General features: G+C 32.7%; 23 non-coding genes across 23 annotated transcripts; 13 read left to right on the forward strand and 10 right to left on the reverse strand.

Moving 5' to 3' along the window:
• Positions 1-2,380: 2,380 nt before the first annotated feature.
• Positions 2,381-2,455, reverse strand: TRNAT-CGU (transfer RNA threonine (anticodon CGU)). The gene has a single exon. It is a non-coding gene; the product is annotated as a tRNA-Thr (tRNA).
• Positions 2,456-4,040: 1,585 nt separating this feature from the next.
• Positions 4,041-4,114, reverse strand: TRNAT-CGU (transfer RNA threonine (anticodon CGU)). The gene has a single exon. It is a non-coding gene; the product is annotated as a tRNA-Thr (tRNA).
• Positions 4,115-5,068: 954 nt separating this feature from the next.
• On the forward strand, positions 5,069-5,140 carry TRNAQ-UUG (transfer RNA glutamine (anticodon UUG)). Its single transcript has one exon. It is a non-coding gene; the product is annotated as a tRNA-Gln (tRNA).
• Positions 5,141-5,698: 558 nt separating this feature from the next.
• Positions 5,699-5,772, reverse strand: TRNAM-CAU (transfer RNA methionine (anticodon CAU)). The gene has a single exon. It is a non-coding gene; the product is annotated as a tRNA-Met (tRNA).
• Positions 5,773-8,393: 2,621 nt separating this feature from the next.
• TRNAQ-UUG (transfer RNA glutamine (anticodon UUG)) lies at positions 8,394-8,465 on the forward strand. Its single transcript has one exon. It is a non-coding gene; the product is annotated as a tRNA-Gln (tRNA).
• Positions 8,466-9,025: 560 nt separating this feature from the next.
• On the reverse strand, positions 9,026-9,099 carry TRNAT-CGU (transfer RNA threonine (anticodon CGU)). The gene has a single exon. It is a non-coding gene; the product is annotated as a tRNA-Thr (tRNA).
• A 960-nt stretch (positions 9,100-10,059) lies between these two features.
• On the forward strand, positions 10,060-10,131 carry TRNAQ-UUG (transfer RNA glutamine (anticodon UUG)). The gene has a single exon. It is a non-coding gene; the product is annotated as a tRNA-Gln (tRNA).
• Positions 10,132-11,721: 1,590 nt separating this feature from the next.
• On the forward strand, positions 11,722-11,793 carry TRNAQ-UUG (transfer RNA glutamine (anticodon UUG)). The gene has a single exon. It is a non-coding gene; the product is annotated as a tRNA-Gln (tRNA).
• Positions 11,794-12,353: 560 nt separating this feature from the next.
• TRNAA-CGC (transfer RNA alanine (anticodon CGC)) lies at positions 12,354-12,427 on the reverse strand. Its single transcript has one exon. It is a non-coding gene; the product is annotated as a tRNA-Ala (tRNA).
• A 958-nt stretch (positions 12,428-13,385) lies between these two features.
• On the forward strand, positions 13,386-13,457 carry TRNAQ-UUG (transfer RNA glutamine (anticodon UUG)). The gene has a single exon. It is a non-coding gene; the product is annotated as a tRNA-Gln (tRNA).
• Positions 13,458-15,048: 1,591 nt separating this feature from the next.
• TRNAQ-UUG (transfer RNA glutamine (anticodon UUG)) lies at positions 15,049-15,120 on the forward strand. The gene has a single exon. It is a non-coding gene; the product is annotated as a tRNA-Gln (tRNA).
• Positions 15,121-15,679: 559 nt separating this feature from the next.
• Positions 15,680-15,753, reverse strand: TRNAT-CGU (transfer RNA threonine (anticodon CGU)). Its single transcript has one exon. It is a non-coding gene; the product is annotated as a tRNA-Thr (tRNA).
• Positions 15,754-16,711: 958 nt separating this feature from the next.
• Positions 16,712-16,783, forward strand: TRNAQ-UUG (transfer RNA glutamine (anticodon UUG)). The gene has a single exon. It is a non-coding gene; the product is annotated as a tRNA-Gln (tRNA).
• Positions 16,784-18,373: 1,590 nt separating this feature from the next.
• On the forward strand, positions 18,374-18,445 carry TRNAQ-UUG (transfer RNA glutamine (anticodon UUG)). Its single transcript has one exon. It is a non-coding gene; the product is annotated as a tRNA-Gln (tRNA).
• A 560-nt stretch (positions 18,446-19,005) lies between these two features.
• TRNAA-CGC (transfer RNA alanine (anticodon CGC)) lies at positions 19,006-19,079 on the reverse strand. The gene has a single exon. It is a non-coding gene; the product is annotated as a tRNA-Ala (tRNA).
• A 958-nt stretch (positions 19,080-20,037) lies between these two features.
• TRNAQ-UUG (transfer RNA glutamine (anticodon UUG)) lies at positions 20,038-20,109 on the forward strand. Its single transcript has one exon. It is a non-coding gene; the product is annotated as a tRNA-Gln (tRNA).
• Positions 20,110-21,701: 1,592 nt separating this feature from the next.
• TRNAQ-UUG (transfer RNA glutamine (anticodon UUG)) lies at positions 21,702-21,773 on the forward strand. The gene has a single exon. It is a non-coding gene; the product is annotated as a tRNA-Gln (tRNA).
• Positions 21,774-22,331: 558 nt separating this feature from the next.
• TRNAT-CGU (transfer RNA threonine (anticodon CGU)) lies at positions 22,332-22,405 on the reverse strand. The gene has a single exon. It is a non-coding gene; the product is annotated as a tRNA-Thr (tRNA).
• A 958-nt stretch (positions 22,406-23,363) lies between these two features.
• TRNAQ-UUG (transfer RNA glutamine (anticodon UUG)) lies at positions 23,364-23,435 on the forward strand. Its single transcript has one exon. It is a non-coding gene; the product is annotated as a tRNA-Gln (tRNA).
• A 1,590-nt stretch (positions 23,436-25,025) lies between these two features.
• TRNAQ-UUG (transfer RNA glutamine (anticodon UUG)) lies at positions 25,026-25,097 on the forward strand. The gene has a single exon. It is a non-coding gene; the product is annotated as a tRNA-Gln (tRNA).
• A 558-nt stretch (positions 25,098-25,655) lies between these two features.
• On the reverse strand, positions 25,656-25,729 carry TRNAT-CGU (transfer RNA threonine (anticodon CGU)). The gene has a single exon. It is a non-coding gene; the product is annotated as a tRNA-Thr (tRNA).
• A 960-nt stretch (positions 25,730-26,689) lies between these two features.
• On the forward strand, positions 26,690-26,761 carry TRNAQ-UUG (transfer RNA glutamine (anticodon UUG)). The gene has a single exon. It is a non-coding gene; the product is annotated as a tRNA-Gln (tRNA).
• A 558-nt stretch (positions 26,762-27,319) lies between these two features.
• On the reverse strand, positions 27,320-27,393 carry TRNAT-CGU (transfer RNA threonine (anticodon CGU)). The gene has a single exon. It is a non-coding gene; the product is annotated as a tRNA-Thr (tRNA).
• Positions 27,394-27,971: the final 578 nt, after the last annotated feature.

Genomic DNA, 27,971 nt, shown 5'->3' on the forward strand with positions numbered 1-27,971 from the left:
TTATAAGAAACTTGAAATCATATATATAAAGTATTGAATTTCTTTTCTTTGCATTTAAAAGATGAGCTCAGTTCAGTAGAAGTATTTGCTCAGTTGAGGATTCCATGGTGTAATGGTTTGCACTCTGGACTTTAAATCCAGTAATCCGAGTTCAAATCTCGGTGGGACCTTATGTTGATTATTTCTCATTTTGTTTAAAGCTCCATTTTCATTCAAAGTATGAGTATTGCAAATCTTCATTTACAATTCATATAAATTCCATCATTTTCAGTGGTGTCCTTTGTCTAAACTCATTTTAAACTTTTCAAATCAGAAGTATGTCAAATATTTGGAAATAAGAAAATATGCAATAAGAATGCTGAGATCCATTACTTGTGCTCTGGTGTTTAGAAATTCTCCATTTTAATTTTGTTTACTTTAGTGTGCACTAATGGGAGGGGAGAACGTATCTTCTTCTAGTAACACCTAGTGCCCTCTATGTTTGAGCAGCAATATAATAACTGATTAATTTGCCCTTGCAAATCTTAGGTATGCCATATTGCTCGATTTGAGACAAAAGTCAATGAGCCATGTAGAGAAAAATCTTCATCAGCCAAAGGATGACACTCATGCTGGCTTCTGATATGGATTTCAAGAGATTTTGTGATATATGTTTCTATTATGTTTTCAAGTATTCATGCTACACCGATGAGCTTATTCCATTCTTGTCCATCAAGAAAAGCAAGCAGCCAAAACAGGGATCAAACCCATGACCTTGGCATTACGAGCACCACGCTCTAACCAACTGAGCTAACTGGCCACAGATGTTACTAGAAGCAAACACAAAACTGGCAAATGTACCTTAAAGCACAGAACATATTTTATTTGCAAAGTATTTAATTTTTAAAGGAACAGCTTAAGCCATAGAGTCACTTGAAGCATGGGTATCATAAAAATGCACCAGTTTCTTTCCACATTGCAAAATAAAAAAATTATTAGATAGGACAACAACAAAGATTAATGCATCTAATAATAGTATAAAAATAGACAATTTAGACAAGGAGTAAATGCAATTCTAAGCAAAATCAATCTGATAAATCTAATGCACAATCTTTCTTGTCCATTTACAGATTGTTGATAAAGATAATCCCAGGATGTAATTCATTATGTGTTAAATTTAGTATGTTTTACCAAGTTGTGTATAAATAACTTTTAACACAAAAATATATAGTGGGGAAGTAGCTTAATATGCCCTTTAGAAATAGAGAATGCTAGCACATTTTGGAATGCAAAGCTTAAGAAAATACAAACTTCAATCCATAGGAAAGCACTTTTTGTTCAGTCTACACTCTGTAATCATACTATAGCTTAATTTACAAATTGTGATGTCATAATCAGACTTAACTCACAAGAGACTTTCTTTCTTAATCTATAAAAAAAGGCAGTCTTCTGTTATAAAGCTTGAAACAATTGTAAGCGCCTGATATGCAAATATGACAATACAGAAAAACTGTCAATTCAATGCTAGGATAACATAAGGGGTGATGCTCCAACTGAAATTTGTCAAAGGCATTTGGGTTTCTAGTATTTATCTTCTCCTTAAAAATAGGTTACTTTTTATATATTATCATTGGTTTTAGACAAATATTCTACATAACACCTATTGCATCCCTGAGCTTATTAGAAACTTGAAATCATATATATAAAGTATTGAATTTCTTTTCTTTGCATTTAAAAGATGAGCTCATTTCAGTAGAAATCTTTGCTCAGTTGAGTGTTCCATGGTGTAACGGTTTGCACTCTGGACTTTCAATCCAGTAATCCGAGTTCAAATCTCTGTGGGACCTAATGTTGATTATTTCTCATTTTGTTTAAAGCTCCATTTTCATTCAAAGTATGAGTATTGCAAATCTTCATTTACAATTCATATAAATTCCATAATTTTCAGTTGTGTCCTTTGTCTAAACTCATTTTTAAACTTTTCAAATCAGAAGTATGTCAAATATTTGGAAACAAGGAAAGATGCAATAAGAATGCTGAGATCCATTACTTGTGCTCTGGTGTTTAGAAATTCTCCATTTTTTTTTTACTTCAGTGTGCACTAATGGGAGGGGAGAACATATCTTCTTCTTCTAGTAACACCTAGTGCCCTCTATGTTTGAGCAGCAATATAATAACTGATTAATTTTCCCTTGCAAATCTTAGGTATGCCATATTGCTCGATTTGAGACAAAAGTCAATAAGCCATGTAGAGAAAAATCTTCATCAGCTAAAGGATGACACTCATGCTGGCTTCTGATATGGATTTGAAGAGATTTTGTGATATATGTGTCTATTATGTTTTCAAGTATTCATGCTACACCGATGAGCTTATTCCATTCTTGTACATCAAGAAAAGCAAGTGGCAATACAGGGATCGAACCCATGACCTTGGCATTACGAGCACCACGCTCTAACCAACTGAGCTAACTGTCCACAGATGTTACTAGAGGCAAACACAAAACTGGCAAATGTACCTCAAAGTACAGAACATATTTTGTTTGCATAGCATTTAATTTTTCAAGGAACAGCTTAAGCCATAGAGTCACTTGAAGCATGGGTATCATAAAAATGCACCAGTTTCTTTCCACATTGCAAAATAAAAAAATGATTAGATAGGATAACAACAAAGATTAATGCATCTAATAATAGTATAAAAATAGACAATTTAAACAAGGAGTAAATGCAATTCTAAGCAAAATCAATCTGATAAATCTAATGCACAATCTTTCTTATCCATTAACAGAATGTTGATAAAGATAATCCCATGATGTAATTCATTATGTGTTAAATTTAGTATGTTTTACCAAGTTGTGTATAAATAACTTTTAACACAAAAAATATATAATGGGGAAGTAGCTTAATGTGCCCTTTGGAAATAGAGAATGCTATCCCATTTTGGAATGCAAAGCTTAAGAAAATACAAACTTCAATCCATAGGAAAGCACTTTTTGTTCAGTCTACACTCTGTAATCATACTATAGCTTAATTTACAAATTGTGATGTCATAATCAGACTTAACTCACAAGAGACTTTCATCCTTAATCTATAAAAAAGGCAGTCCTCTGTTATAAAGCTTGAAACAATTGTAAGCGCCTGATATGCAAATATGACAATACAGAAAAACTGTCAATTCAATGCTAGGATAACATAAGGGGTGATGCTCCAACTGAAATTGGTCCTAGGCATTTGGGTTTCTAGTATTTATCTTCTCCTTAAAAATAGGTTACTTTTTATATATTATCATTGGTTTTAGACAAATATTCTACATAACACCTATTGCATCCCTGAGCTTATTAGAAACTTGAAATCATATATATAAAGTATTGAATTTCTTTTCTTTGCATTTAAAAGATGAGCTCAGTTCAGTAGAAGTCTTTGCTCAGTTGAGGATTCCATGGTGTAATGGTTAGCACTCTGGACTTTAAATCCAGTAATCTGAGTTGAAAACTCGGTGGGACCTAATGTTGGTTATTTCTCATTTTGTTTAAAGCTCCATTTTCATTCAAAGTATGAGTATTGCAAATCTTCATTTACAAAACATATAAATTCCATCATTTTCAGTGGTGTCCTTTGGCTAAACTCATATTTAAACTTTTCAAATCAGAAGTATGTCAAATATTTGGAAATAAGATAAGATGCAATAAGAATGCTGAGATCCATTACTTGTGCTCTGGTGTTTAGAAATTCTCCATTTTTTTTTTTTTTACTTCAGTGTGCACTAATGGGAGGGGAGAACATATCTTCTTCTTCTAGTAACACCTAGTGCCCTCTATGTTTGAGCAGCAATATAATAACTGATTCATTTGCCCTTGCAAAACTTAGGTATGCCATATTGCTCGATTTGAGACAAAAGTCAATGAACCATGTAGAGAAAAATCTTCATCAGCCAAAGAATGACACTCATGCTGGGTTCTGATATGGAATTGAAGAGATTTTGTGATATATGTGTTTATTATGTTTTCAAGTATTCATGCTATACCGATGAGCTTTTTCCATTCTTGTCCATCAAGAAAAGCAAACGGCCAATACAGGGATCGAACCCATGACCTTGCCATTACGAGCACTATGCTCTAACCAACTGAGCTAACTGGCCACAGATATTGCTAAATGCAAACACAAAACAGGCAAATGTACCTCAAAGCACAGAACATATTTTGTTTGCATAGTATTTAATTTATCAAGGAACAGCTTAAGCCATAGAGTCACTTGAAGCATGGGTATCATAAAAATGCACCAGTTTCTTTCCACATTGCAAAATATTTTTTTTTTTAGATAGGACAACAACAAAGATTAATGCATCTGATAATAGTATAAAAATAGACAATTTAGACAAGGAGTAAATGCAATTCTAAGCAAAATCAATCTGATAAATCTAATGCACAATCTTTCTTATCCATTTACAGATTGTTGATAAAGATAATCCCAGGATGTAATTCATTATGTGTTAAATTTAGTATGTTTTACCAAGTTGTGTATAAATAACTTTGAACACAAAAATATATAGTGGGGAAGTAGCTTCATATGCCCTTTAGAAATAGAGAATGCTAGCACATTTTGGAATGCAAAGCTTAAGAAAATACAAACTTCAATCCATAGGAAAGCACTTTTTGTACAGTCTACACTCTGTAATCATACTATAGCTTAATTTACAAATTGTGATGTCATAATCAGACATAACTAACAAGAGACTTTCATCCTTAATCTATAAAAAAGGCAGTCCTCTGTTATAAAGCTTGAAACAATTGTAAGCGCCTGATATGCAAATATGACAATACAGAAAAACTGTCAATTCAATGCTAGGATAACATAAGGGGTGATGCTCCAACTGAAATTGGTCCTAGGCATTTGGGTTTCTAGTATTTATCTTCTCCTTAAAAATAGGTTACTTTTTATATATTATCATTGGTTTTAGACAAATATTCTACATAACACCTATTGCATCCCTGAACTTATTAGAAACTTGAAATCATATATATAAAGAATTGAATTTCTTTTCTTTGCATTTAAAAGATGAGCTCAGTTCAGTCGAAGTCTTTGTACAGTTGAGGGTTCCGTGGTGTAATGGTTAGCACTCTGGATTTTGAATCCAGTTATCCGAGTTCAAATCTCGGTGGGACCTAATGTTGATTATTTCTTCTTTTGTTTAAAGCTCCATTTTCATTCACAGTATGAGTATTGCAAATCTTCATTTACAATTCATATAAATTCAATCATTTTCAGTGGTGTCCTTTGTCTAAACTCATTTTTAAACTTTTCAAATCAGAAGTATGTCAAATATTTGGAAACAAGATAAGATGCAATAAGAATTCTGAGATCCATTACTTGTGCTCTGGTGTTTAGAAATTCTCCATTTTTTTTTTTTTACTTCAGTGTGTACTAATGGGAGGGGAGAACATATCTTCTTCTTCTAGTAACACCTAGTGCCCTCTATGTTTGAGCAGCAATATAATAACTGATTAATTTGCCCTTGCAAATCTTAGGTATGCCATAATGCTCGATTTGAGACAAAAGTCATTGAGCCATGTAGAGAAAAATCTTCATCAGCCAAAGGATGACACTCATGCTGGCTTCTGATATGGAATCGAAGAGATTTTGTGATATATGTGTTTATTATGTTTTCAAGTATTCATGCTATACCGATGAGCTTATTCCATTCTTGTCCATCAAGAAAAGCAAATTGCCAATACAGGGATCGAACCCATGACCTTGGCATTATGAGCGCCATGCTCTAACCAACTGAGCTAACTGGCCACAGACATTACAAAAAGCAAACACAAAACTGGCAAATGTACCTCAAAGCACAGAACATATTTTGTTTGCATAGCATTTAATTTTTCAAGGAACAGCTTAAGCCATAGAGTCACTTGAAGCATGGGTATCATAAAAATGCTCCAGTTTCTTTCCACATTGCAAAATAAAAAAATGATTAGATAGGATAACAACAAAGATTAATGCATCTAATAATAGTATAAAAATAGACAATTTAAACAAGGAGTAAATGCAATTCTAAGCAAAATCAATCTGATAAATCTAATGCACAATCTTTCTTATCCATTAACAGAATGTTGATAAAGATAATCCCAGGATGTAATTCATTATGTGTTAAATTTAGTATGTTTTACCAAGTTGTGTATAAATAACTTTTAACACAAAAAATATATAATGGGGAAGTAGCTTAATGTGCCCTTTGGAAATAGAGAATGCTATCCCATTTTGGAATGCAAAGCTTAAGAAAATACAAACTTCAATCCATAGGAAAGCACTTTTTGTTCAGTCTACACTCTGTAATCATACTATAGCTTAATTTACAAATTGTGATGTCATAATCAGACTTAACTCACAAGAGACTTTCATCCTTAATCTATAAAAAAAGGCAGTCCTCTGTTATAAAGCTTGAAACAATTGTAAGCGCCTGATATGCAAATATGACAATACAGAAAAACTGTCAATTCAATGCTAGGATAACATAAGGGGTGATGCTCCAACTGAAATTGGTCCTAGGCATTTGGGTTTCTAGTATTTATCTTCTCCTTAAAAATAGGTTACTTTTTATATATTATCATTGGTTTTAGACAAATATTCTACATAACACCTATTGCATCCCTGAGCTTATTAGAAACTTGAAATCATATATATATAGTATTGAATTTCTTTTCTTTGCATTTAAAAGATGAGCTCAGTTCAGTAGAAGTCTTTGCTCAGTTGAGGGTCCCATGGTGTAATGGTTAGCACTTTGGACTTTGAGTCCAGTTATCCGAGTTCAAATCTCAGTGGGACCTAATGTTGATTATTTCTCATTTTGTTTAAAGCTCCATTTTCATTCAAAGTATGAGTATTGCAAATCTTCATTTACAATTCATATAAATTCCATCATTTTCAGTGGTGTCCTTTGTCTAAACTCATTTTTAAACTTTTCAAATCAGAAGTATGTCAAATATTTGGAAATAAGAAAAGATGCAATAAGAATGCAAAGATCCATTACTTGTGCTCTGGTGTTTAGAAATTATCCATTTTAATTTTTTTTTACTTCAGTGTGCACTAATGAGAGGGGAGAATGTATCTTCTTCTTCTAGTAACACCTAGTGCCCTCTATGTTTGAGCAGCTATATAATAACTGATTAATTTGCCCTTGCAAATCTTAGGTATGCCATATTGCTCGATTTTAGACAAAAGTCAATGAGCCATGTAGAGAAAAATCTTCATCAGCCAAAGGATGACACTCATGCTGGCTTCTGATATGGATTTGAAGAGATTTTGTGATATATGTGTCTATTATATTTTCAAGTATTCATGCTACACCGATGAGCTTATTCCATTCTTGTCCATCAAGAAAAGCAAGTAGCCAAAACAGGAATCAAACCCATGACCTTGGCATTACGAGCGCCATGCTCTAACCAACTGAGCTAACTGGCCACAGATGTTACCAGAAGCAAACACAAAACTGACAAATGTACCTCAAAGCACAGAACATATTTTGTTTGCATAGCATTTAATTTTTCAAGGAACAGCTTAAGCCATAGAGTCACTTGAAGCATGGGTATCATAAAAATGCACCAGTTTCTTTCCACATTGCAAAATAAAAAAAATGATTAGATAGGACAACAACAAAGATTAATGCATCTAATAATAGTATAAAAATAGACAATTTAGACAAGGAGTAAATGCAATTCTAAGCAAAATCAATCTGATAAATCTAATGCACAATCTTTCTTATCCATTTACAGATTGTTGATAAAGATAATCCCAGGATGTAATTCATTATGTGTTAAATTTAGTATGTTTTACCAAGTTGTGTATAAATTACTTTTAACACACAAAATATATAACGGGGAATTAGCTTAACATGCCCTTTGGAAATAGAGAATGCTAGCACATTTTGGAATGCAAAGCTTAAGAAAATACAAACTTCAATCCATAGGAAAGCACTTTTTGTTCAGTCTACACTCTGTAATCATACTATAGCTTAATTTACAAATTGTGATGTCATAATCAGACTTAACTCACAAGAGACTTTCATCCTTGGTCTATAAAAAAAGGCAGTCCTCTGTTATAAAGCTTGAAACAATTGTAAGCGGCTGATATGCAAATATGACAATACAGAAAAACTGTCAATTCAATGCTAGGATAACATAAGGGGTGATGCTCCAACTGAAATTGGTCCTAGGCATTTGGGTTTCTAGTATTTATCTTCTCCTTAAAAATAGGTTACTTTTTATATATTATCATTGGTTTTAGACAAATATTCTACATAACACCTATTGCATCCCTGAGCTTATTATAAACTTGAAATCATATATATATAAAGTATTGAATTTCTTTTCTTTGCATTTAAAAGATGAGCTCAGTTCAGTAGAAGTCTTTGCTCAGTTGAGGGTTCCATGGTGTAATGGTTAGCACTCTGGACTTTGACTCTAGTAATCCGAGTTCAAATCTCGGTGGGACCTAATGTTGATTATTTCTTCTTTTGTTTAAAGCTCCATTTTCATTCAAAGTATGAGTATTGCAAATCTTCATTTACAAAACATATAAATTCCATCATTTTCAGTTGTGTCCTTTGTCTAAACTCATTTTTAAACTTTTCAAATCAGAAGTATGTCAAATATTTGGAAATAAGAAAAGATGCAATAAGAATGCTGAGATCCATTACTTGTGCTCTGGTGTTTAGAAATTCTCCATTTTAATTTTTTTTTACTTCAGTGTGCACTAATGGGAGGGGAGAACGTATCTTCTTCTTCTAGTAACACCTAGTGCCCTCTATGTTTGAGCAGCAATATAATAACTGATTAATTTGCCCTTGCAAATCTTAGGTATGCCATAATGCTCGATTTGAGACAAAAGTCAATGAGCCATGTAGAGAAAAATCTTCATCAGCCAAAGGATGACACTCATGCTGGCTTCTGATATGGAATTGAAGAGATTTTGTGATATATGTGTTTATTATGTTTTCAAGTATTCATGCTATACCGATGAGCTTATTCCATTCTTGTCCATCAAGAAAAGCAAATGGCCAATACAGGGATCGAACCCATGACCTTGGCATTACGAGCGATATGCTCTAACCAACTGAGCTAACTGGCCACAGATATTACAAACAGCAAACACAAAACTGGCAAATGTACCTCAAAGCACAGAACATATTTTGTTTGCATAGCATTTAATTTTTTAAAGGAACAGCTTAAGCCATAGAGTCACTTGAAGCATGGGTATCATAAAAATGCTCCAGTTTCTTTCCACATTGCAAAATAAAAAAAATGATTAGATAGGATAACAACAAAGATTAATGCATCTAATAATAGTATAAAAATAGACAATTTAAACAAGGAGTAAATGCAATTCTAAGCAAAATCAATCTGATAAATCTAATGCACAATATTTCTTATCCATTAACAGAATGTTGATAAAGATAATCCCAGGATGTAATTCATTATGTGTTAAATTTAGTATGTTTTACCAAGTTGTGTATAAATAACTTTTAACACAAAAAATATATAATGGGGGAAGTAGCTTAATGTGCCCTTTGGAAATAGAGAATGCTAGCACATTTTGGAATGCAAAGCTTAAGAAAATACAAACTTCAATCCATAGGAAAGCACTTTTTGTTCAGTCTACACTCTGTAATCATACTATAGCTTAATTTACAAATTGTGATGTCATAATCAGACTTAACTCACAAGAGACTTTCATCCTTAATCTATAAAAAAGGCAGTCCTCTGTTATAAAGCTTGAAACAATTGTAAGCGCTTGATATGCAAATATGACAATACAGAAAAACTGTCAATTCAATGCTAGGATAATATAAGGGGTGATGCTCCAACTGAAATTGGTCCTAGGCATTTGGGTTTCTAGTATTTATCTTCTCCTTAAAAATAGGTTACTTTTTATATATTATCATTGGTTTTAGACAAATATTCTACATAACACCTATTGCATCCCTGAGCTTATTAGAAACTTCAAATCATATATATATAAAGTATTGAATTTCTTTTCTTTGCATTTAAAAGATGAGCTCAGTTCAGTAGAAGTCTTTGCTCAGTTGAGGGTTCCATGGTGTAATAGTTATCACTCTGGACTTTGAATCCAGTAATCCGAGTTCAAATCTCGGTGGGACCTAATGTTGATTATTTCTCCTTTTGTTTAAAGCTCCATTTTCATTCAAAGTATGAGTATTGCAAATCTTCATTTACAATTCATATAAATTCCATAATTTTCAGTGGTGTCTTTTGTCTAAACTTATTTTTAAACTTTTCAAATCAGAAGTATGTCAAATATTTGGAAATAAGAAAAGATGCAATAAGAAATCAGAGATCCATTACTTGTGCTCAGGTGTTTAGAAATTCTCCATTTTAATTTTTTTTACTTCAGTGTGCACTAATGAGAGGGGAGAACGTATCTTCTTCTTCTAGTAACACCTAGTGCCCTCTATGTTTGAGCAGCAAAATAATAACTGATTAATTTGCCCTTGCAAATCTTAGGTATGCCATATTGCTCGATTTGAGACAAAAGTCAATGAGCCATGTAGAAAAAAATCTTCATCAGCCAAAGGATGACACTCATGCTGGCTTCTGATATGGATTTGAAGAGATTTTGTGATATATGTGTCTATTATATTTTCAAGTATTCATGCTACACCGATGAGCTTATTCCATTCTTGTCCATCAAGAAAAGCAAGTAGCCTAAACAGGGATCAAACCAATGACCTTGGCATTACGAGCACCACGCTCTAACCAACTGAGCTAACTGGCCACAGATGTTACTAGAAGCAAACACCAAACTGACAAATGTACCTCAAAGCACAGAACATATTTTGTTTGCATAGCATTTAATTTTTCAAGGAACAGCTTAAGCCATAGAGTCACTTGAAGCATGGGTATCATAAAAATGCACCAGTTTCTTTACACATTGCAAAATAAAAAAAATGATTAGATAGGACAACAACAAAGATTAATGCATCTAATAATAGCATAAAAATAGACAATTTAGACAAGGAGTAACTGCAATTCTAAGCAAAATCTATCTGATAAATCTAATGCACAATCTTTCTTATCCATTTAAAGATTGTTGATAAAGATATTCCCAGGATGTAATTCATTATGTGTTAAATTTAGTATGTTTTACCAAGTTGTGTATAAATAACTTTTAACACAAAAAATATATAACGGGGAATTAGCTTAACATGCCCTTTGGAAATAGAGAATGCTAGCACATTTTGGAATGCAAAGCTTAAGAAAATACAAACTTCAATCCATAGGAAAGCACTATTTGTTCAGTCTACACTCTGTAATCATACTATAGCTTAATTTACAAATTGTGATGTCATAATCAGACTTAACTCACAAGAGACTTTCATCCTTGGTCTATAAAAAAAGGCAGTCCTCTGTTATAAAGCTTGAAACAATTGTAAGCGGATGATATGCAAATATGACAATACAGAAAAACTGTCAATTCAATGCTAGGATAACATAAGGGGTGATGCTCCAACTGAAATTGGTCCTAGGCATTTGGGTTTCTAGTATTTATCTTCTCCTTAAAAATAGGTTACTTTTTATATATTATCATTGGTTTTAGACAAATATTCTACATAACACGTATTGCATCCCTGAGCTTATTAGAAACTTCAAATCATATATATAAAGTATTGAATTTCTTTTCTTTGCATTTAAAAGATGAGCTCAGTTCAGTAGAAATCTTTGCTCAGTTTATGGTTCCATGGTGTAATAGTTATCACTCTGGACTTTGAATCCAGTAATCTGAGTTCAAATCTCGGTGGGACCTAATGTTGATTATTTCTCCTTTTGTTTAAAGCTCCATTTTCATTCAAAGTATGAGTATTGCAAATCTTTATTTACAATTCATATAAATTCCATAATTTTCAGTGGTGTCCTTTGTCTAAACTCATTTTTAAACTTTTCAAATCAGAAGTATGTCAAATATTTGGAAATAAGAAAAGATGCAATAAGAAATCAGAGATCCATTACTTGTGCTCAGGTGTTTAGAAATTCTCCATTTTAATTTTTTTTTACTTCAGTGTGCACTAATGAGAGGGGATAACGTATCTTCTTCTTCTAGTAACACCTAGTGCCCTCTATGTTTGAGCAGCAATATATTAACTGATTAATATGCCCTTGCAAATCTTAGGTATGCCATATTGCTCGATTTGAGACAAAAGTCAATGAGCAATGTAGAGAAAAATCTTCATCAGCCAAAGGATGACACTCATGCTGGCTTCTGATATGGAATTGAAGATATTTTGTGATATATGTGTTTATTATGTTTTCAAGTATTCATGCTACACCGATGAGCTTATTCCATTCTTGTCCATCAAGAAAAGCAAATGGCCAATACAGGGATCGAACCCATGACCTTGGCATTGCGAGCACTATGCTCTAACCAACTGAGCTAACTGGCCACAGATATTACAAACAGCAAACACAAAACTGGCAAATGTACCTCAAAGCACAGAACATATTTTGTTTGCATAGCATTTAATTTTTCAAGGAACAGCTTAAGCCATAGAGTAACTTGAAGCATGGGTATCCTAAAAATGCTCCAGTTTCTTTCCACATTGCAAAATAAAAAAAATGATTAGATAGGATAACAACAAAGATTAATGCATCTAATAATAGTATAAAAATAGACAATTTAAACAAGGAGTAAATGCAATTCTAAGCAAAATCAATCTGATAAATCTAATGCACAATCTTTCTTATCCATTAACAGAATGTTGATAATGATAATCCCAGGATGTAATTCATTATGTGTTAAATTTGGTATGTTTTACCAAGTTGTGTATAAATAACTTTTAACACAAAAAATATATAATGGGGGAAGTAGCTTAATGTGCCCTTTGGAAATAGAGAATGCTAGCACATATTGGAATGCAAAGCTTAAGAAAATACAAACTTCAATTCATAGGAAAGCACTTTTTGTTCAGTCTACACTCTGTAATCATACTATAGCTTAATTTACAAATTGTGATGTCATAATCAGACTTAACTCACAAGAGACTTTCATCCTTAATCTATAAAAAAAGGCAGTCCTCTGTTATAAAGCTTGAAACAATTGTAAGCGCCTGATATGCAAATATGACAATACAGAAAAACTGTCAATTCAATGCTAGGATAACATAAGGGGTGATGCTCCAACTGAAATTGGTCCTAGGCATTTGGGTTTCTAGTATTTATCTTCTCCTTAAAAATAGGTTACTTTTTATATATTATCATTGGTTTTAGACAAATATTCTACATAACACCTATTGCATCCCTGAGCTTATTATAAACTTGAAATCATATATATAAAGTATTAAATTTCTTTTCTTTGCATGTAAAAGATGAGCTCAGTTCAGTAGAAGTCTTTGCTCAGTTGAGGGTTCCATGGTGTAATGGTTAGCACTCTGGACTTTGAATCCAGTAATCAGAGTTCAAATCTCGGTGGGACTTAATGTTGATTATTTCTTCTTTTGTTTAAAGCTCCATTTTCATTCAAAGTATGAGTATTGCAAATCTTCATTTACAAAACATATAAATTCCATCATTTTCTGTTGTGTCCTTTGTCTAAACTCATTTTTAAACTTTTCAAATCAGAAGTATGTAAAAAATTGGGAAATAAGAAAAGATGCAATAAGAATGCTGAGATCCATTACTTGTGCTCTGGTGTTTAGAAATTCTCCATTTTATTTTTTTTTTACTTCAGTGTGCACTACTGGGAGGGGAGAACGTATCTTCTTCTTCTAGTAACACCTAGTGCCCTCTATGTTTGAGCAGCAATATAATAACTGATTAATTTGCCCTTGCAAATCTTAGGTATGCCATAATGCTCGATTTGAGACAAAAGTCAATGAGCCATGTAGAGAAAAATCTTCATCAGCCAAAGGATGACACTCATGCTGGCTTCTGATATGGAATTGAAGAGATTTTGTGATATATGTGTTTATTATGTTTTCAAGTATTCATGCTATACCGATGAGCTTATTCCATTCTTGTCCATCAAGAAAAGCAAATTGCCAATACAGGGATCGAACCCATGACCTTGGCATTACGAGGGCTACGCTCTAACCAACTGAGCTAACTGGCCACAGATGTTACTAGAAGCAAACACAAAACTGACAAATGTACCTCAAAGCACAGAACAAATTTTGTTTGCATAGCATTTCATTTTTCAAGGAACAGCTTAAGCCATAGAGTCACTTGAAGCATGGGTATCATAAAAATGCACCAGTTTCTTTCCACATTGCAAAATAAAAAAAATGATTAGATAGGACAACAACAAAGATTAATGCATCTAATAATAGTATAAAAATAGACAATTTAGACAAGGAGTAAATGCAATTCTAAGCAAAATCAATCTGATAAATCTAATGCACAATCTTTCTTATCCATTTACAGATTGTTGATAAAGATAATCCCAGGATGTAATTCATTATGTGTTAAATTTAGTATGTTTTACCAAGTTGTGTATAAATAACTTTTAACACAAAAAATATATAACGGGGAATTAGCTTAACATGCCCTTTGGAAATAGAGAATGCTAGCACATTTTGGAATGCAAAGCTTAAGAAAATACAAACTTCAATCCATAGGAAAGCACTATTTGTTCAGTCTACACTCTGTAATCATACTATAGCTTAATTTACAAATTGTGATGTCATAATCAGACTTAACTCACAAGAGACTTTCATCCTTGGTCTATAAAAAAAGGCAGTCCTCTGTTATAAAGCTTGCAACAATTGTAAGCGGATGATATGCAAATATGACAATACAGAAAAACTGTCAATTCAATGCTAGGATAAAATAAGGGGTGATGCTCCAACTGAAATTGGTCCTAGGCATTTGGGTTTCTAGTATTTATCTTCTCCTTAAAAATAGGTTACTTTTAATATATTATCATTGGTTTTAGACAAATATTCTACATAACACCTATTGCATCCCTGAGCTTATTATAAACTTGAAATCATATATATAAAGTATTGAATTTCTTTTCTTTGAATTTAAAAGATGAGATCAGTTCAGTAGAAGTCTTTGCTCAGTTGAGGGTTCCATGGTGTAATGGTTAGCACTCTGGACTTTGAATCCAGTAATCCGAGTTCAAATCTCGGTGGGACCTAATGTTGATTATTTCTTCTTTTGTTTAAAGCTCCATTTTCATTCAAAGTATGAGTTTTGCAAATCTTCATTTACAAAACATATAAATTCCATCATTTTCAGTTGTGTCCTTTGTCTAAACTCATTTTTAAACTTTTCAAATCAGAAGTATGTCAAATATTTGGAAATAAGAAAAGATGCAATAAGAATGCTGAGATCCATTACTTGTGCTCTGGTGTTTAGAAATTCTCCATTTTTTTTTTTTTTACTTCAGTGTGCACTAATGGGAGGGGAGAACGTATCTTCTTCTTCTAGTAACACCTAGTGCCCTCTATGTTTGAGCAGCAATATAATAACTGATTAATTTGCCCTTGCAAATCTTAGTTATGCCATAATGCTCGATTTGAGACAAAAGTCAATGAGCCATGTAGAGAAAAATCTTCATCTGCCAAAGGATGACACTCATGCTGGCTTCTGATATGGAATTGAAGAGATTTTGTGATATATGTGTTTATTATGTTTTCAAGTATTCATGCTATACCGATGAGCTTATTCCATTCTTGTCCATCAAGAAAAGCAATTAGCCAAAACAGGGATCGAACCCATGACCTTGGCATTACGAGCGCCACGCTCTAACCAACTGAGCTAACTGGCCACAGATGTTACTAGAAGCAAACACAAAACTGACAAATGTACCTCAAAGCACAGAACATATTTTGTTTGCATAGCTTTTAATTTTTCAAGGAACAGCTTAAGCCATAGAGTCACTTGAAGCATGGGTATCATAAAAATGCACCAGTTTCTTTCCACATTGCAAAATAAAAAAAAATTATTAGATAGGACAACAACAAAGATTAATGCATCTAATAATAGTATAAAAATAGACAATTTAGACAAGGAGTAAATGCAATTCTAAGCAAAATCAATCTGATAAATCTAATGCACAATCTTTCTAATCCATTTACAGATTGTTGATAAAGATAATCCCAGGATGTAATTCATTATGTGTTAAATTTAGTATGTTTTACCAAGTTGTGTATAAATAACTTTTAACACAAAAAATATATAACGGGGAATTAGCTTAACATGCCCTTTGGAAATAGAGAATGCTAGCACATTTTGGAATGCAAAGCTTAAGAAAATACAAACTTCAATCCATAGGAAAGCACTATTTGTTCAGTCTACACTCTGTAATCATACTATAGCTTAATTTACAAATTGTGATGTCATAATCAGACTTAACTCACAAGAGACTTTCATCCTTGGTCTATAAAAAAAGGCAGTCCTCTGTTATAAAGCTTGAAACAATTGTAAGCGGATGATATGCAAATATGACAATACAGAAAAACTGTCAATTCAATGCTAGGATAACATAAGGGGTGATGCTCCAACTGAAATTGGTCCTAGGCATTTGGGTTTCTAGTATTTATCTTCTCCTTAAAAATAGGTTACTTTTTATATATTATCATTGGTTTTAGACAAATATTCTACATAACACCTATTGCATCCCTGAGCTTATTATAAACTTGAAATCATATATATAAAGTATTGAATTTCTTTTCTTTGAATTTAAAAGATGAGCTCAGTTCAGTAGAAGTCTTTGCTCAGTTCAGGGTTCCATGGTGTAATGGTTAGCACTCTGGACTTTGAATCCAGTAATCCGAGTTCAAATCTCGGTGGGACCTAATGTTGATTATTTCTTCTTTTGTTTAAAGCTCCATTTTCATTCAAAGTATGAGTATTGCAAATCTTAATTTACAAAACATATAAATTCCATCATTTTCAGTTGTGTCCTTTGTCTAAACTCATTTTTAAACTTTTCAAATCAGAAGTATGTCAAATATTTGGAAATAAGAAAAGATGCAATAAGAATGCTGAGATCCATTACTTGTGCTCTGGTGTTTAGAAATTCTCCATTTTTTTTTTTTTTACTTCAGTGTGCACTAATGGGAGGGGAGAACGTATCATCTTCTTCTAGTAACACCTAGTGCCCTCTATGTTTGAGCAGCAATATAATTACTGATTAGATTGCCCTTGCAAATCTTAGGTATGCCATAATGCTCGATTTGAGACAAAAGTCAATGAGCCATGTAGAGAAAAATCTTCATCAGCCAAAGGATGACACTCATGCTGGCTTCTGATATGGAATTGAAGAGATTTTGTGATATATGTGTTTATTATGTTTTCAAGTATTCATGCTATACCGATGAGCTTATTCCATTCTTGTCCATCAAGAAAAGCAAATTGCCAAAACAGGGATCGAACCCATGCCCTTGGCATTACAAGCGATATGCTCTAACCAACTGAGCTAACTGGCCACAGATGTTACTAGAAGCAAACACCAAACTGACAAATGTACCTCAAAGCACAGAACATATTTTGTTTGCATAGCATTTAATTTTTCAAGGAACAGCTTAAACCATAGAGTCACTTGAAGCATGGGTATCATAAAAATGCACCAGTTTCTTTACACATTGCAAAATAAAAAAAATGATTAGATAGGACAACAACAAAGATTAATGCATCTAATAATAGTATAAAAATAGACAATTTAGACAAGGAGTAACTGCAATTCTAAGCAAAATCAATCTGATAAATCTAATGCACAATCTTTCTTATCCATTTACAGATTGTTGATAAAGATATTCCCAGGATGTAATTCATTATGTGTTAAATTTAGTATGTTTTACCAAGTTGTGTATAAATAACTTTTAACACAAAAAATATATAACGGGGAATTAGCTTAACATGCCCTTTGGAAATAGAGAATGCTAGCACATTTTGGAATGCAAAGCTTAAGAAAATACAAACTTCAATCCATAGGAAAGCACTATTTGTTCAGTCTACACTCTGTAATCATACTATAGCTTAATTTACAAATTGTGATGTCATAATCAGACTTAACTCACAAGAGACTTTCATCCTTGGTCTATAAAAAAAGGCAGTCCTCTGTTATAAAGCTTGAAACAATTGTAAGCGGATGATATGCAAATATGACAATACAGAAAAACTGTCAATTCAATGCTAGGATAACATAAGGGGTGATGCTCCAACTGAATTTGGTCCTAGGCATTTGGGTTTCTAGTATTTATCTTCTCCTTAAAAATAGGTTACTTTTTATATATTATCATTGGTTTTAGACAAATATTCTACATAACACCTATTGCATCCCTGAGCTTATTAGAAACTTCAAATCATATATATAAAGTATTGAATTTCTTTTCTTTGCATTTAAAAGATGAGCTCAGTTCAGTAGAAGTCTTTGCTCAGTTGATGGTTCCATGGTGTAATAGTTATCACTCTGGACTTTGAATCCAGTAATCTGAGTTCAAATCTCGGTGGGACCTAATGTTGATTTTTTCTCCTTTTGTTTAAAGCTCCATTTTCATTCAAAGTATGAGTATTGCAAATCTTTATTTACAATTCATATAAATTCCATAATTTTCAGTGGTGTCCTTTGTCTAAACTCATTTTTAAACTTTTCAAATCAGAAGTATGTCAAATATTTGGAAATAAGAAAAGATGCAATAAGAAATCAGAGATCCATTACTTGTGCTCAGGTGTTTAGAAATTCTCCATTTTAATTTTTTTTTACTTCAGTGTGCACTAATGAGAGGGGAGAACGTATCTTCTTCTTCTAGTAACACCTAGTGCCCTCTATGTTTGAGCAGCAATATATTAACTGATTAATATGCCCTTGCAAATCTTAGGTATGCCATATTGCTCGATTTGAGACAAAAGTCAATGAGCAATGTAGAGAAAAATCTTCATCAGCCAAAGGATGACACTCATGCTGGCTTCTGATATGGAATTGAAGATATTTTGTGATATATGTGTTTATTATGTTTTCAAGTATTCATGCTATACCGATGAGCTTATTCCATTCTTGTCCATCAAGAAAAGCAAATGGCCAATACAGGGATCGAACCCATGACCTTGGCATTGCGAGCACTATGCTCTAACCAACTGAGCTAACTGGCCACAGATATTACAAACAGCAAACACAAAACTGGCAAATGTACCTCAAAGCACAGAACATATTTTGTTTGCATAGCATTTAATTTTTCAAGGAACAGCTTAAGCCATAGAGTAACTTGAAGCATGGGTATCATAAAAATGCTCCAGTTTCTTTCCACATTGCAAAATAAAAAAAATGATTAGATAGGATAACAACAAAGATTAATGCATCTAATAATAGTATAAAAATAGACAATTTAAACAAGGAGTAAATGCAATTCTAAGCAAAATCAATCTGATAAATCTAATGCACAATCTTTCTTATCCATTAACAGAATGTTGATAATGATAATCCCAGGATGTAATTCATTATGTGTTAAATTTGGTATGTTTTACCAAGTTGTGTATAAATAACTTTTAACACAAAAAATATATAATGGGGGAAGTAGCTTAATGTGCCCTTTGGAAATAGAGAATGCTAGCACATTTTGGAATGCAAAGCTTAAGAAAATACAAACTTCAATTCATAGGAAAGCACTTTTTGTTCAGTCTACACTCTGTAATCATACTATAGCTTAATTTACAAATTGTGATGTCATAATCAGACTTAACTCACAAGAGACTTTCATCCTTAATCTATAAAAAAAGGCAGTCCTCTGTTATAAAGCTTGAAACAATTGTAAGCGCCTGATATGCAAATATGACAATACAGAAAAACTGTCAATTCAATGCTAGGATAACATAAGGGGTGATGCTCCAACTGAAATTGGTCCTAGGCATTTGGGTTTCTAGTATTTATCTTCTCCTTAAAAATAGGTTACTTTTTATATATTATCATTGGTTTTAGACAAATATTCTACATAACACCTATTGCATCCCTGAGCTTATTATAAACTTGAAATCATATATATAAAGTATTAAATTTCTTTTCTTTGCATGTAAAAGATGAGCTCAGTTCAGTAGAAGTCTTTGCTCAGTTGAGGGTTCTATGGTGTAATGGTTAGCACTCTGGACTTTGAATCCAGTAATCAGAGTTCAAATCTCGGTGGGACTTAATGTTGATTATTTCTTCTTTTGTTTAAAGCTCCATTTTCATTCAAAGTATGAGTATTGCAAATCTTCATTTACAAAACATATAAATTCCATCATTTTCTGTTGTGTCCTTTGTCTAAACTCATTTTTAAACTTTTCAAATCAGAAGTATGTAAAAAATTGGGAAATAAGAAAAGATGCAATAAGAATGCTGAGATCCATTACTTGTGCTCTGGTGTTTAGAAATTCTCCATTTTAATTTTTTTTTTACTTCAGTGTGCACTACTGGGAGGGGAGAACGTATCTTCTTCTTCTAGTAACACCTAGTGCCCTCTATGTTTGAGCAGCAATATAATTACTGATTAATTTGCCCTTGCAAATCTTAGGTATGCCATAATGCTCGATTTGAGACAAAAGTCAATGAGCCATGTAGAGAAAAATCTTCATCAGCCAAAGGATGACACTCATGCTGGCTTCTGATATGGAATTGAAGAGATTTTGTGATATATGTGTTTATTATGTTTTCAAGTATTCATGCTATACCGATGAGCTTATTCCATTCTTGTCCATCAAGAAAAGCAAATTGCCAATACAGGGATCGAACCCATGACCTTGGCATTACGAGGGCTACGCTCTAACCAACTGAGCTAACTGGCCACAGATGTTACTAGAAGCAAACACCAAACTGACAAATGTACCTCAAAGCACAGAACAAATTTTGTTTGCATAGCATTTCATTTTTCAAGGAACAGCTTAAGCCATAGAGTCACTTGAAGCATGGGTATCATAAAAATGCACCAGTTTCTTTCCACATTGCAAAATAAAAAAAATGATTAGATAGGACAACAACAAAGATTAATGCATCTAATAATAGTATAAAAATAGACAATTTAGACAAGGAGTAAATGCAATTCTAAGCAAAATCAATCTGATAAATCTAATGCACAATCTTTCTTATCCATTTACAGATTGTTGATAAAGATAATCCCAGGATGTAATTCATTATGTGTTAAATTTAGTATGTTTTACCAAGTTGTGTATAAATAACTTTTAACACAAAAAATATATAACGGGGAATTAGCTTAACATGCCCTTTGGAAATAGAGAATGCTAGCACATTTTGGAATGCAAAGCTTAAGAAAATACAAACTTCAATCCATAGGAAAGCACTATTTGTTCAGTCTACACTCTGTAATCATACTATAGCTTAATTTACAAATTGTGATGTCATAATCAGACTTAACTCACAAGAGACTTTCATCCTTGGTCTATAAAAAAAGGCAGTCCTCTGTTATAAAGCTTGCAACAATTGTAAGCGGATGATATGCAAATATGACAATACAGAAAAACTGTCAATTCAATGCTAGGATAAAATAAGGGGTGATGCTCCAACTGAAATTGGTCCTAGGCATTTGGGTTTCTAGTATTTATCTTCTCCTTAAAAATAGGTTACTTTTAATATATTATCATTGGTTTTAGACAAATATTCTACATAACACCTATTGCATCCCTGAGCTTATTATAAACTTGAAATCATATATATAAAGTATTGAATTTCTTTTCTTTGAATTTAAAAGATGAGATCAGTTCAGTAGAAGTCTTTGCTCAGTTGAGGGTTCCATGGTGTAATGGTTAGCACTCTGGACTTTGAATCCAGTAATCCGAGTTCAAATCTCAGTGGGACCTAATGTTGATTATTTCTTCTTTTGTTTAAAGCTCCATTTTCATTCAAAGTATGAGTTTTGCAAATCTTCATTTACAAAACATATAAATTCCATCATTTTCAGTTGTGTCCTTTGTCTAAACTCATTTTTAAACTTTTCAAATCAGAAGTATGTCAAATATTTGGAAATAAGAAAAGATGCAATAAGAATGCTGAGATCCATTACTTGTGCTCTGGTGTTTAGAAATTCTCCATTTTTTTTTTTTTACTTCAGTGTGCACTAATGGGAGGGGAGAACGTATCTTCTTCTTCTAGTAACACCTAGTGCCCTCTATGTTTGAGCAGCGATATAATAACTGATTAATTTGCCCTTGCAAATCTTAGTTATGCCATAATGCTCGATTTGAGACAAAAGTCAATGAGCCATGTAGAGAAAAATCTTCATCTGCCAAAGGATGACACTCATGCTGGCTTCTGATATGGAATTGAAGAGATTTTGTGATATATGTGTTTATTATGTTTTCAAGTATTCATGCTATACCGATGAGCTTATTCCATTCTTGTCCATAAAGAAAAGCAATTAGCCAAAACAGGGATCGAACCCATGACCTTGGCATTACGAGCGCCATGCTCTAACCAACTGAGCTAACTGGCCACAGATGTTACTAGAAGCAAACACAAAACTGACAAATGTACCTCAAAGCACAGAACATATTTTGTTTGCATAGAATTTAATTTTTCAAGGAACAGCTTAAGCCATAGAGTCACTTGAAGCATGGGTATCATAAAAATGCACCAGTTTCTTTCCACATTGCAAAATAAAAAAAAATTATTAGATAGGACAACAACAAAGATTAATGCATCTAATAATAGTATAAAAATAGACAATTTAGACAAGGAGTAAATGCAATTCTAAGCAAAATCAATCTGATAAATCTAATGCACAATCTTTCTAATCCATTTACAGATTGTTGATAAAGATAATCCCAGGATGTAATTCATTATGTGTTAAATTTAGTATGTTTTACCAAGTTGTGTATAAATAACTTTTAACACAAAAAATATATAACGGGGAATTAGCTTAACATGCCCTTTGGAAATAGAGAATGCTAGCACATTTTGGAATGCAAAGCTTAAGAAAATACAAACTTCAATCCATAGGAAAGCACTATTTGTTCAGTCTACACTCTGTAATCATACTATAGCTTAATTTACAAATTGTGATGTCATAATCAGACTTAACTCACAAGAGACTTTCATCCTTGGTCTATAAAAAAAGGCAGTCCTCTGTTATAAAGCTTGAAACAATTGTAAGCGGATGATATGCAAATATGACAATACAGAAAAACTGTCAATTCAATGCTAGGATAACATAAGGGTTGATGCTCCAACTGAAATTGGTCCTAGGCATTTGGGTTTCTAGTATTTATCTTCTCCTTAAAAATAGGTTACTTTTTATATATTATCATTGGTTTTAGACAAATATTCTACATAACACCTATTGCATCCCTGAGCTTATTATAAACTTGAAATCATATATATAAAGTATTGAATTTCTTTTCTTTGAATTTAAAAGATGAGCTCAGTTCAGTAGAAGTCATTGCTCAGTTGAGGGTTCCATGGTGTAATGGTTAGCACTCTGGACTTTGAATCCAGTAATCCGAGTTCAAATCTCGGTGGGACCTAATGTTGATTATTTCTTCTTTTGTTTAAAGCTCCATTTTCATTCAAAGTATGAGTATTGCAAATCTTAATTTACAAAACATATAAATTCCATCATTTTCAGTTGTGTCCTTTGTCTAAACTCATTTTTAAACTTTTCAAATCAGAAGTATGTCAAATATTTGGAAATAAGAAAAGATGCAATAAGAATGCTGAGATCCATTACTTGTGCTCTGGTGTTTAGAAATTCTCCATTTTTTTTTTTTTTACTTCAGTGTGCACTAATGGGAGGGGAGAACGTATCATCTTCTTCTAGTAACACCTAGTGCCCTCTATGTTTGAGCAGCAATATAATTACTGATTAATTTGCCCTTGCAAATCTTAGGTATGCCATAATGCTCGATTTGAGACAAAAGTCAATGAGCCATGTAGAGAAAAATCTTCATCAGCCAAAGGATGACACTCATGCTGGCTTCTGATATGGAATTGAAGAGATTTTGTGATATATGTGTTTATTATGTTTTCAAGTATTCATGCTATACCGATGAGCTTATTCCATTCTTGTCCATCAAGAAAAGCAAATTGCCAAAACAGGGATCGAACCCATGACCTTGGCATTACTAGCGATATGCTCTAACCAACTGAGCTAACTGGCCACAGATATTACAAACAGCAAACACAAAACTGGCAAATGTACCTCAAAGCACAGAACATATTTTGTTTGCATAGCATTTAATTTTTCAAGGAACAGCTTAAGCCATAGAGTCACTTGAAGCATGGGTATCATAAAAATGCTCAAGTTTCTTTCCACATTGCAAAATAAAAAAAATGATTAGATAGGACAACAACAAAGATTAATGCATCTAATAATAGTATAAAAATAGACAATTTAGACAAGGAGTAAATGCAATTCTAAGCAAAATCAATCTGATAAATCTAATGCACAATCTTTCTTATCCATTTACAGATTGTTGATAATGATAATCCCAGGATGTAATTCATTATGTGTTAAATTTAGTATGTTTTACCAAGTTGTGTATAAATAACTTTTAACACAAAAAATATATAACGGGGAATTAGCTTAACATGCCCTTTGGAAATAGAGAATGCTAGCACATTTTGGAATGCAAAGCTTAAGAAAATACAAACTTCAATCCATAGGAAAGCACTATTTGTTCAGTCTACACTCTGTAATCATACTATAGCTTAACTTACAAATTGTGATGTCATAATCAGACTTAACTCACAAGAGACTTTCATCCTTGGTCTATAAAAAAAGGCAGTCCTCTGTTATAAAGCTTGAAACAATTGTAAGCGGCTGATATGCAAATATGACAATACAGAAAAACTGTCAATTCAATGCTAGGATAACATAAGGGGTGATGCTCCAACTGAAATTGGTCCTAGGCATTTGGGTTTCTAGTATTTATCTTCTCCTTAAAAATAGGTTACTTTTTATATATTATCATTGGTTTTAGACAAATATTCTACATAACACCTATTGCATCCCTGAGCTTATTATAAACTTGAAATCATATATATAAAGTATTGAATTTCTTTTCTTTGAATTTAAAAGATGAGCTCAGTTCAGTAGAAGTCTTTGCTCAGTTGAGGGTTCCATGGTGTAATGGTTAGCACTCTGGACTTTGAATCCAGTAATCCAAGTTCAAATCTCGGTGGGACCTAATGTTGATTATTTCTTCTTTTGTTTAAAGCTCCATTTTCATTCAAAGTATGAGTATTGCAAATCTTCATTTACAAAACATATAAATTCCATCATTTTCAGTTGTGTCCTTTGTCTAAACTCATTTTTAAACTTTTCAAATCAGAAGTATGTCAAATATTTGGAAATAAGAAAAGATGCAATAAGAATGCTGAGATCCATTACTTGTGCTCTGGTGTTTAGAAATTCTCCATTTTTTTTTTTTTACTTCAGTGTGCACTAATGGGAGGGGAGAACGTATCATCTTCTTCTAGTAACACCTAGTGCCCTCTATGTTTGAGCAGCAATATAATTACTGATTAATTTGCCCTTGCAAATCTTAGGTATGCCATAATGCTCGATTTGAGACAAAAGTCAATGAGCCATGTAGAGAAAAATCTTCATCAGCCAAAGGATGACACTCATGCTGGCTTCTGATATGGAATTGAAGAGATTTTGTGATATATGTGTTTATTATGTTTTCAAGTATTCATGCTATACCGATGAGCTTATTCCATTCTTGTCCATCAAGAAAAGCAAATTGCCAATACAGGGATCGAACCCATGACCTTGGCATTACGAGCGCTACGCTCTAACCAACTGAGCTAACTGGCCACAGATGTTACTAGAAGCAAACACAAAACTGACAAATATACCTCAAAGCATAGAACAAATTTTGTTTGCATAGCATTTCATTTTTCAAGGAACAGCTTAAGCCATAGAGTCACTTGAAGCATGGGTATCATAAAAATGCACCAGTTTCTTTCCACATTGCAAAATAAAAAAAAATGATTAGATAGGACAACAACAAAGATTAATGCATCTAATAATAGTATAAAAATAGACAATTTAGACAAGGAGTAAATGCAATTCTAAGCAAAATCAATCTGATAAATCTAATGCACAATCTTTCTTATCCATTTACAGATTGTTGATAAAGATAATCCCAGGATGTAATTCATTATGTGTTAAATTTAGTATGTTTTACCAAGTTGTGTATAAATAACTTTTAACACAAAAAATATATAATGGGGAATTAGCTTAACATGCCCTTTGGAAATAGAGAATGCTAGCACATTTTGGAATGCAAAGCTTAAGAAAATACAAACTTCAATCCATAGGAAAGCACTATTTGTTCAGTCTACACTCTGTAATCATACTATAGCTTAATTTACAAATTGTGATGTCATAATCAGACTTAACTCACAAGAGACTTTCATCCTTGGTCTATAAAAAAAGGCAGTCCTCTGTTATAAAGCTTGCAACAATTGTAAGCGGATGATATGCAAATATGACAATACAGAAAAACTGTCAATTCAATGCTAGGATAAAATAAGGGGTGATGCTCCAACTGAAATTGGTCCTAGGCATTTGGGTTTCTAGTATTTATCTTCTCCTTAAAAATAGGTTACTTTTTATATATTATCATTGGTTTTAGACAAATATTCTACATAACACCTATTGCATCCCTGAGCTTATTATAAACTTGAAATCATATATATATAAAGTATTGAATTTCTTTTCTTTGAATTTAAAAGATGAGCTCAGTTCAGTAGAAGTCTTTGCTCAGTTGAGGGTTCCATGGTGTAATGGTTAGCACTCTGGACTTTGAATCCAGTAATCCGAGTTCAAATCTCGGTGGGACCTAATGTTGATTATTTCTTCTTTTGTTTAAAGCTCCATTTTCATTCAAAGTATGAGTTTTGCAAATCTTCATTTACAAAACATATAAATTCCATCATTTTCAGTTGTGTCCTTTGTCTAAACTCATTTTTAAACTTTTCAAATCAGAAGTATGTCAAATATTTGGAAATATGAAAAGATGCAATAAGAATGCTGAGATCCATTACTTGTGCTCTGGTGTTTAGAAATTCTCCATTTTTTTTTTTTTACTTCAGTGTGCACTAATGGGAGGGGAGAACGTATCTTCTTCTTCTAGTAACACCTAGTGCCCTCTATGTTTGAGCAGCAATATAATAACTGATTAATTTGCCCTTGCAAATCTTAGTTATGCCATAATGCTCGATTTGAGACAAAAGTCAATGAGCCATGTAGAGAAAAATCTTCATCAGCCAAAGGATGACACTCATGCTGGCTTCTGATATGGAATTGAAGAGATTTTGTGATATATGTGTTTATTATGTTTTCAAGTATTCATGCTATACCGATGAGCTTATTCCATTCTTGTCCATCAAGAAAAGCAATTAGCCAAAACAGGGATTGAACCCATGACCTTGGCATTACGAGCGCCACGCTCTAACCAACTGAGCTAACTGGCCACAGATGTTACTAGAAGCAAACACAAAACTGACAAATGTACCTCAAACCACAGAACATATTTTGTTTGCATAGCATTTAATTTTTCAAGGAACAGCTTAAGCCATAGAGTCACTTGAAGCATGGGTATCATAAAAATGCACCAGTTTCTTTCCACATTGCAAAATAAAAAAAAATTATTAGATAGGACAACAACAAAGATTAATGCATCTAATAATAGTATAAAAATAGACAATTTAGACAAGGAGTAAATGCAATTCTAAGCAAAATCAATCTGATAAATCTAATGCACAATCTTTCTAATCCATTTACAGATTGTTGATAAAGATAATCCCAGGATGTAATTCATTATGTGTTAAATTTAGTATGTTTTACCAAGTTGTGTATAAATAACTTTTAACACAAAAAATATATAACGGGGAATTAGCTTAACATGCCCTTTGGAAATAGAGAATGCTAGCACATTTTGGAATGCAAAGCTTAAGAAAATACAAACTTCAATCCATAGGAAAGCACTATTTGTTCAGTCTACACTCTGTAATCATACTATAGCTTAATTTACAAATTGTGATGTCATAAT

The sequence above is a fragment of the Pseudophryne corroboree genome, chromosome 11 (genome assembly GCF_028390025.1).
Source record: "Pseudophryne corroboree isolate aPseCor3 chromosome 11, aPseCor3.hap2, whole genome shotgun sequence".
NCBI lineage: Eukaryota > Metazoa > Chordata > Amphibia > Anura > Myobatrachidae > Pseudophryne > Pseudophryne corroboree.